Genomic DNA, 8,568 nt, shown 5'->3' on the forward strand with positions numbered 1-8,568 from the left:
TGTACACAAATTCTCTTCTTTTTTGTATTTTAAAAAAAGATTATTTTATGGGAGTGGGTGGGGTGGCTGGTGGGGGGCATGGGAAGATGGGAGGCCGAGGGAATGGGAGGGTTGAGATGTAAGATAAGATTGTTTCTAAAATTAAAAAACTAAAAAGCAAAAGAATACAATTTTAAAAGGAGACTGGAGAAACAGAAAAAAAAAGATTATTTTATGCGTATGACGTTTTGCCTGCATGGATATATGTACACCAATTGTATGCAGTGCCTACAGAGGCCAGCAGAGGGTGTTGGATCCCCTGGAGCTGGAGTTACAGATCATGGGTACTAGGAGCCAAACCCAGATCCTTTGGATGAACAACACGTGCTTTAACCACTGAGCCATCTCTCCAGCCCAGAAAGTCTCTCTTAGAGAAGAAGTGTATCCACAGCATGAAGGTGAAGTCTGGCCTGGAGATGGTTACCTTGCCCATGTGGCTTCTGGCAAGTTTGAACAAGTTTTTGGCATGTCCTTTTTTCATATATAAAACTGGGATGACAATAGAATATGCCTTTCAAAGTTGTCATTGGGATTGGGTCATTGCATGCTCAGACTCAAAGTTCATTAAATACCAGCTGTCACTGTCATTCAGTCTCCTCAAATATTTTCTCTGGAAGTCATTTATTTCCCTGTTTTCTTACCTGACTGTTACTAATAGCAATCATACAATTTAGGCATATATTAGGGATCTATACTTTATTCCATTGGTAAAGGTTTTCTATTTTAAGCCATTATCACTCAACTTAAAATTTTCACTTTATGGGCGTTTTGCCTGCATGAGTGTCTGTACAGCTTGAGCATACAGTGTCTGCAGAGGCCACAAAAGGGTATCAGATTCCCTGGAGCTAGAGCTACAGATGTGTGTGTGAGCCCACGTGTGTGTGCTGGGAGTCAAACCTGCGAGAGCAGCCAGTGTTCTCACTGTGAGCCATCTCTCCAGCCCATCATACAATAATTATTTGGGAAGTTGGATCCTTTGGTTCTGGTTTTTCTTTTCTTAACACAATGATCTGATTTCACTTAAAAAAAAAAAAAGATTTTAAGTACACTTCCTGTGGAGATTTGGGGTCTTTGACATCCTTTACCATTTCAAATCCTCCTACTTACCAAAAGGAAGCTCCTTGTAAAAATTTTATAACTTTCCCACGTGTGAAAGCCTGAGACTTGTGGAGTCAGAGATGCTGCAGATTGCAGGAGCTGCGCGACTAGAATGCAGTGATGAAGCCAGGTTTCAGGCCCCGTGGGGGCGGCTTTGGTGGCAGAGGAGGCTTTGGTGACAGAGGCGATGGAGTAGGAGGAGGGAGAGGGGGGAGAAGGCGGAGGAGGAGGAGGAGGAGGAGGAGGAGGCCAAGGAGGCTTTGGCGGGGGACAGGGAGCTTTGGTGGTGGAGGTGGACAAGATGGAGGCTTCCAGTCTGGGGGCAGCCAGGATCGAGGTGGTGTCCGGGGAGGTAAAAGAGGAAACCGGTCAGAGAAGAATGTGATGGTGGAACACATCGGCATGAAGGTGTCTTTATCTGTCTCGGAAAGGAGGACGCCCTTGTCACAAAGAATCTGGAGAATCTGTGTATGGGGAGAAGAGAGTCTCTATTTCAGAGGGAGATGACAAAGTTGAGTACCGAGCCTGAAACCCCTTCAGTTCCAAGCTAGCAGCAGCAATTCTGGGCCAGATCCACATCAAGCCGGGGGCGGGGGGCGGGGCAGGGGGGGAGGGAGACAAGGTGCTCTATCTTGAGGCGGCCTCAGGCTCCACTGTCTGTCATGTCTCTGATATCGTCCTTCTGGATGCTCTGGTTTATGCAGTTGAGTTCTCCCACCGTTCTGGTGGTGATCTCATCAGTTTGGCCAAGAAGAGGACCAGCATTATTGCTGTGATTGAAGATGCTAGGCACCCACACAAATACCGCATGCTTATCACGATGGTGGATGTGATCTTTGTGGACGTGGCACAGACAGACCAAACCTGGATTGTGGCCCTGAATGCCCACACCTTCCTGAGGAATGGAGGACATTTTGTGATTTCCATTAAGGCCAACTGCATTGACTCCGCAGCCTCTGCAGAAGCTGTGTTTGCGTCTGAAGTGAAGAAGATGCTGCAGGAGAACATGAAGCCCCAGGAGCAGTTGAGACTACAGCCCGATGAACAGACTGACTGAAGGTGCTGTGGTTGTAGGTGTGTGCAGGCCACCTCCTAAGGTGAAGAACTAAAACTCAGAGCTGTCTGCATTCAAAGAAATGTGTGTAGCTGCTACTGTTGCACTGTAGTTTTGTTTTGTTTTCTATTAAAATACTGGTCTGTCAAAAACAAATTATAATTTTCAGACTGCCCACCTTCTTAGTACAGGAGGCAGAAGCCAACCAGGCTACTCTGCCTTCTCTGGGAAAAACTGAAAAACAGGAGTGTCAGCGCAGTGGTGCACAGCAGCCTGGAGCTTATACAGATGCAGACCCGGTTCCTGAACATAGCGCCTGGCCGCCAGATGACTCTGGGCCACCACAAAACCCATGATGAGGAAAGCCTGGTTTGTGGTGTCACTGGAGACCATGTTAGTGTCTGTGATCCATGCTGCTGCCCCAGCCCCTGAGGAAGCCTGAGATCTTTGTGGACGTATGTGGTATGTGCCGCTGACTGATGCCTTGGTGATATCCTCAGACTTTGCTGCCTCAGAGGGCCTTTCTGGATGTGAGTGGAATGTGTAGCCTCCAGACACCATGTTGAAACCTGTGGTTGGTACAGCCACTGAGAGCCCTGAATGGGTTGGTGGTCCTGATACAGCCGGGGTCTGCAGTGTCCAGCACTACCGTTGAAGGGCATGCAGACGTACATAGTCTGGGCTACCAACCAAAGGCATGCTGATGTCTGTGGGCCATCCTGGGGTGGCCCTGCCCTTTGGGAGAGATGATTCCGCCCCCAGCCAGTAGCTGCACAGCTGGTGTGAAGAGCTAGCCTGGTGGGGCACTGGGTGAAAGAGCTCAGCCCTCACCTCACGGGCAGGTTGGATAACTGTCCCTGTCCCTTCTCAGTATGGCCTGAATGTGAGCGGAGGTGAGCTGGCCCACCCTTGTTGGCAGCGGGGGTGTGTGTGTGGGAGTGTGGACGCAGGAGAGCTGGCCCTGGTTGTCACCAGTCACTGCTCAATGGCTCTAGCAGTGGGGTAGGTGGAGGGGAGCTGGCCCTACCACTCCCCAGCTGCTATATGGTTCTCCACAGTAGGTGACTTCTGGCTGGTGGAGGAAGACACTGGCCACTGGCAGTTTGACCATGCTCCAATGAGTGTATGGATAACACAAAATGGACTTTTTTTTCTTTTTCCATTCTTTTTTTTTTTGAAGGGTTACAGATGAGGGAGGGAGGACTGGGGTGCATGATGTGAGATTCCCAAATAATCAGAAAAACAAACAAACAAACAAACCTCCTATAATTTTCTTTAGTGGATCTTGAAGTTAATGTACTCACATTAATTTCTAAACATCTTCCTTTGAGCCCTTGTGAACAAAATGTTCTCATTTGCTATATTTTCTTCAGATCCCTTGTGTCTTAAAGTGATGGCATTCAGTTGTATATGCTATAGTATGGAATTTGGGGATTCACTGATTGTCTCCAATAATTTTCTGTTGTGGGCTGTGAGTTGGCTCAGTGGGCAAAGGTACTTGCCCCAAGCCCAGTGACCTGCATTTGATCTATGGGTTCTACGGTGAAAAGAAAGAACTGATTCATGTTATGCTCCAACTTCCACACACTTTGTGCCATGTGTCCAGAGGACCCAGGTTTGAGTTCCAACAACCATATGGTGGCTTACAATCATGTGTAACTCTAGTTCCATGGGAAATCTGATGCCCCCTTCTGGTCTCATTGGGCACTGCATGCATGTAGTGCCCATACACACATGCAGACAAACACTGCTACACTGATAAGGGGGTGGGTAGTGCATTTCATTTACACTTCCTACAAACTGGAGCTCAGTCTAGTCAGTGACCAAGAGCCAACTTACCACGTCTGTCCAGTGACAAAACACCAGTAATTTGAACTGGCCACTGGGTGTGAGTGTATGAATGCCATGGGGAGCAGCAGATACTGCTCACGAGGACTTGTAGCCCCCAGGTCCTCACCAGAGCTAGTTCAGCGTACGTCGCTGGCAAGCAAGTTCCATTCATGAGTCCAAAATAGACAAGCAGAATGACGTGGTGGTGACCCATCCATTGTGGGCATAAAGCCACACCTGGGTTTATTGTTTAACAGGGTGTGGCCACATCCCATTCCCTGGTGTCTGCTTCAATGAGATGACTGAAGGCACACTGTCCCAGGAACTGTTTTACCAGTGGGGCCAGCACAGACTGCTCACCCAGGGCCTGAGGCTAAAGTGGGGAAGACAACATTTTTGGAGACACAGTCAGGGTGGACACAGTCAACTCCCCGAGGTGGCCTTGCAGCTCTGGTAAGCCTGGAGTTGTGCTTAACCAATAGTCAAGGAGCTGACCCCACCCACCCACCCACCCACAGGAACTCTTACCACATACAACTTGCATTGGTGCCTGTCCCTTTTGGAATTCACACAGTATTTAATCACTATGGTAACAGTTTGCAAGGCGGGACATTTAAGACATGGTGAGGCTGGATGCCCTCCTGGATGGATTGATGCCATTACTGAAAAGCAAGTTCTACCCTTTGTTCTTTGTCTACTCTACCCCCGTCCTGAAGAGGACTGAGTGTCCCACTCCTTTGGGAGACACAACATTCAGTGAGCTGCCTTGACCTGAGACTGCTTGGGCTTCTGGTTCCTAGATCGTACTCTCTCCAGCTTGCAGGACTGTTGGCTGGTGTTTTGCCCTCTCCATCACAGCCCATGACATTTTATTACAGCACCAGAGTGAACTGACACTCCCTGTTCTCTCCAGTTGTTGGTTCATGGAGACTTTTCAAAAGGTCCCATTTATGGCCAGGGAAACTGAGGCCTGGAGTACAGGGTTGGGTCTGTCCCTGAATGTTTTTCTCACTCTGCCTGGTCCCTTAGAACTTCCTTCTCCTACCCCCATGCCCCAAAACAACACTGGCACAGCATTGCTACCTCTAGGCAGGGCACTGAGACAAGCCCCGTGGGAAGGGGGTAAAGAGGAATGGTGGCTGTCTCCAGTGAGCACACAGCAGTGCAGTGTGGACACGCACAAGCCGCCCTAGGGAAGAGCTATTGTCTCAAGCTCAGGCGCTGCTTGCCTAAGCTCATAAAGTTTGTCAGCTGGCCTTTCAGCTTTCCCACACAGCTTTGTGCCTGTTTAAAATGAAAAGTCACTCAGGGCAACCCAAGAACACAGTTCTGCCCCAGGCCATCACCTGGTGTCTACTCAGGGGACTGTGGATTCTCACCATGTTCTGACATCTGTAAATGTAATAATGTCCATTCTACACTTTACAAATTCATTTATTTGAGACGTGGTTTCACTGTGTATCTCTGGCTGTCCTGGAAACTCTATATGTAGACCAGGTTGGCCTTGCACTCACAGAGATCTGTCTGCTTCTGTTTACTGAGTGCTGGGATTAAAAGCATGACCACACCCAGCTTTTTTTCCTTATTTTATTTTGTGTGTATGAGTGTCTGTATGTATGTGTGAATACCATGTGTGTGCAATGCCCAAAGAGGCCAGATCCCCTGGAATTGGAGTTACAGATGGTTGTGAGCCTCCATGTTGGTGCTGGAAACTGAATCCAGGTCCTCTGCAAGAGAAGCCAGTGCTCTTAACCACTGAGCCATCTCCCCAGCCCCAAATTAATCTTCTATAAGCCCAGAAAGATGGGCTTTCAGGTAATTTCACGCCCAGCACACACCAGGGTGTCATTTGTGTTAACACGTCTGCACTGTACCAAATGCCACTCTGTGTTCATCACCACCTGTGACAAGTTCCTTCAATCGTCACATCTCCTGCATGATGTATCCCTTCCTCATCTCACCCTCTTTACTTCCTTTTATTTTTCTTTCTTTTTCCCTTTTGAGATAGGGTCTTATTTTGTAGCTCAGGATGACAGTACACAGAGAAGCCAGAAGAGGTCTTCAGGTCCCCCTGGGACTGGAGTTACAGAGGTCGTGACCTGCCATGTGGGTGTTGTGAGCCCAATGTGGGTCTTTAGAAGAGCAGCCAAGTGCTCTTAACCTGGAAGCCAAATCTCTAGGAAACTCCACCCACCCCAATCTTTCTAATTTTGTAAAAAATAAGACTAGTTGGGATTTTGGCGTGGATTGCATTGACACTACAGATCACTTTGGCAGCATTAGCCAAGTTTCCAGTCTGTGAACACAGGCTCTTTTCATTCTTGCCTTTTCACCTGCCTCCAATACTCTTTGTAGTTTTCAGTGATACATCTTTTGCCTCCTTGATGACTTTGTTATAAGTAGTTGTCTTCATCACTGAGTGAATTAACCATTCACTGAGGTATGGTTAATCCTTCATTAACTAGCTCCATGTCTGCTATGGAGGAACACTCACTACACACTGACATGAGCTTCGGGGATGTGCACTGCATGCATTATTTTCCCATTTGAAACCCAGACTTTCACTCAGGTAGCTTTCCAACCCACAATGTACTGAAGTATCCTATTTGTTCCATTAACTATTCACAGAGTCAACCGGGGAGACGTTGTTACTAATTTCAATGGAAAGCTAAAATGCATTCTTTCTCTGTAATTGCAGGCCCGTGGTCTAAAGAGCCGGTGAAAGCTTTTAATCTGAGGCTTTTTTAGAGGAGAATGATCAGAATTACATTGGGCATCTTTTGAAGGTGCGTAATTATCAAAACCTCAATGACAATGGCATTTAGAGAGCCCTATACCATAGATGCTAAACTCATATACAGGAATCAGGCAAATTGCAGCCGTAGCTTCTCACAGGTGGAGAAGTGGCCATGAGGAAGGCCAGCAGTGTCTATGCACCTTGCTTTTCTGTTTGGTTACAGATCTGAGGCTCCTTGTGCCACATGGGGTAGGACTATGCCCATCTCTTGGAGTTTGTATGGCTGTGATAAAGATCATGACCAAAGCAACTTGGAGAGGAAGGGGTATATTTGGCTTAGTTGTCTCAATCACAGTCCATCGCTGGGGGAAGTCAGGGCAGGAACTCAAGCAGGAACTAGAAGCAGGAACTGATGCAGAGGCCATGGAGGAACACTGCTTACTGACTTGTTCCTCTGCTCACCCTGCTCTCTCTCTCAATATTTATTATGTATATAGTGTTCTGTCTTCATGTAACCCTGCAGGCCAGAAGAGGTCACCAGATCTCATTACAGATGGTTGTGAAGCACCATGTGGTTGCTGGAAATTGAACTCAGGACCTCTGGAAGAGCAGCCAGTGCTCTTAACCTCTGAGCCGTCGCCCCTGACCCTCAGCCTCCTTTCTTATACACCCCAGAACACCTATGTAGGGATGGTACCACCCACAGTGGGCTGTGCCCTCCCACATCAATCATGAATCAAGAAAATGTGCTAGAGGCCTGTCTACAGGCCAATCTGATGGAGGCATTTTCTCAGTCTAGATTCCCTCTTCCCAGACAACTTCAGCTTGTGTCAAGTTGACAAAAACCACCACAAAGGGCAGCCCATTGACCTCTATACGAATGCCTTAGTGGCCTCAGAGATCTCACCTCTGTCTCTTCACCTGACTCCCTTGGCTACAGATTACAGGTGCAGGTAGGGTGGTCATCCCATCTATCCCCAGAAGGTGCTAGAATATAGTAGTTAATGAAGATGTCCCCAGGCTAGATCCTGGTGACTGGTGACTCCCTCTGAAGCCTGGTAGGAGATAAGAATGGAGAGGGAGAGTCCAACCGGACACCCCTCTTGTCTTCTTCCAGACTCTGCTCGCAGGCAACAAGCATATGGCCAGGGCTACTCCCTCATCATTATTCCATGAGAGACAGAGCCCCATATTTCCTCCTCCCCCAACAGATATTGGCGGAGGGGTCCAGGGGAGTGACGAGGAGCATTGACAGTAGGACACCTCATGCCAGCACCTGTTAAGGTAATCACTGTCCTGACTGGCAGGTAGCAGGGAAAGAGGGAGAAAACCTGAACGGGAGAAAGATGTCCACTTCCATCCCAGGCTGAAGGGAGAGTAAGAAACAGCACCGGACAAGCTGCTGGGCAGAAGGAATGCCTGCACACAGGAGACAGGCTGTGGAGCAGGCATGTCGACCCTGTCTTCATTTGGGGGTGGAAGCTTGGTTAGCGTGATTAACTGCTGTGAATGATGTAGAGCAGAGTGAATACTTCATAAGCAAGGAAAAAGTTACTGGGTGAAGCAGGGACTTGAACCAGGACAGAGGAGTGATGTGGCTGCTGCTGATAGCTAGGCGGAACAGCAGCAAGTGAGAGGGGCAGGGGCAGACCCAGGAAGAGGGGGTGGCGGTGGGGGTAGAGTTCCAATGGTTGATCAGGGCCCACAGGAGATGCGTGGCCAAGAAACATCCTCGATGGCTATTTCTAGATGATGGGAGATGGCCCCGGCTGTTATCCAGCTGGCCATGAGGAGTCAGCAGTGATGTTAG

At 48.4% G+C, this 8,568-nt stretch overlaps 1 pseudogene; it reads left to right on the plus strand.

The window, feature by feature from the left end:
• The first annotated feature begins 1,257 nt into the window (after nucleotides 1-1,257).
• Nucleotides 1,258-2,246, plus strand: LOC100763356 (annotated as a pseudogene).
• Nucleotides 2,247-8,568: the final 6,322 nt, after the last annotated feature.

The sequence above is a fragment of the Cricetulus griseus genome, chromosome 4 (assembly GCF_003668045.3).
Source record: "Cricetulus griseus strain 17A/GY chromosome 4, alternate assembly CriGri-PICRH-1.0, whole genome shotgun sequence".
Lineage (NCBI taxonomy): Eukaryota > Metazoa > Chordata > Mammalia > Rodentia > Cricetidae > Cricetulus > Cricetulus griseus.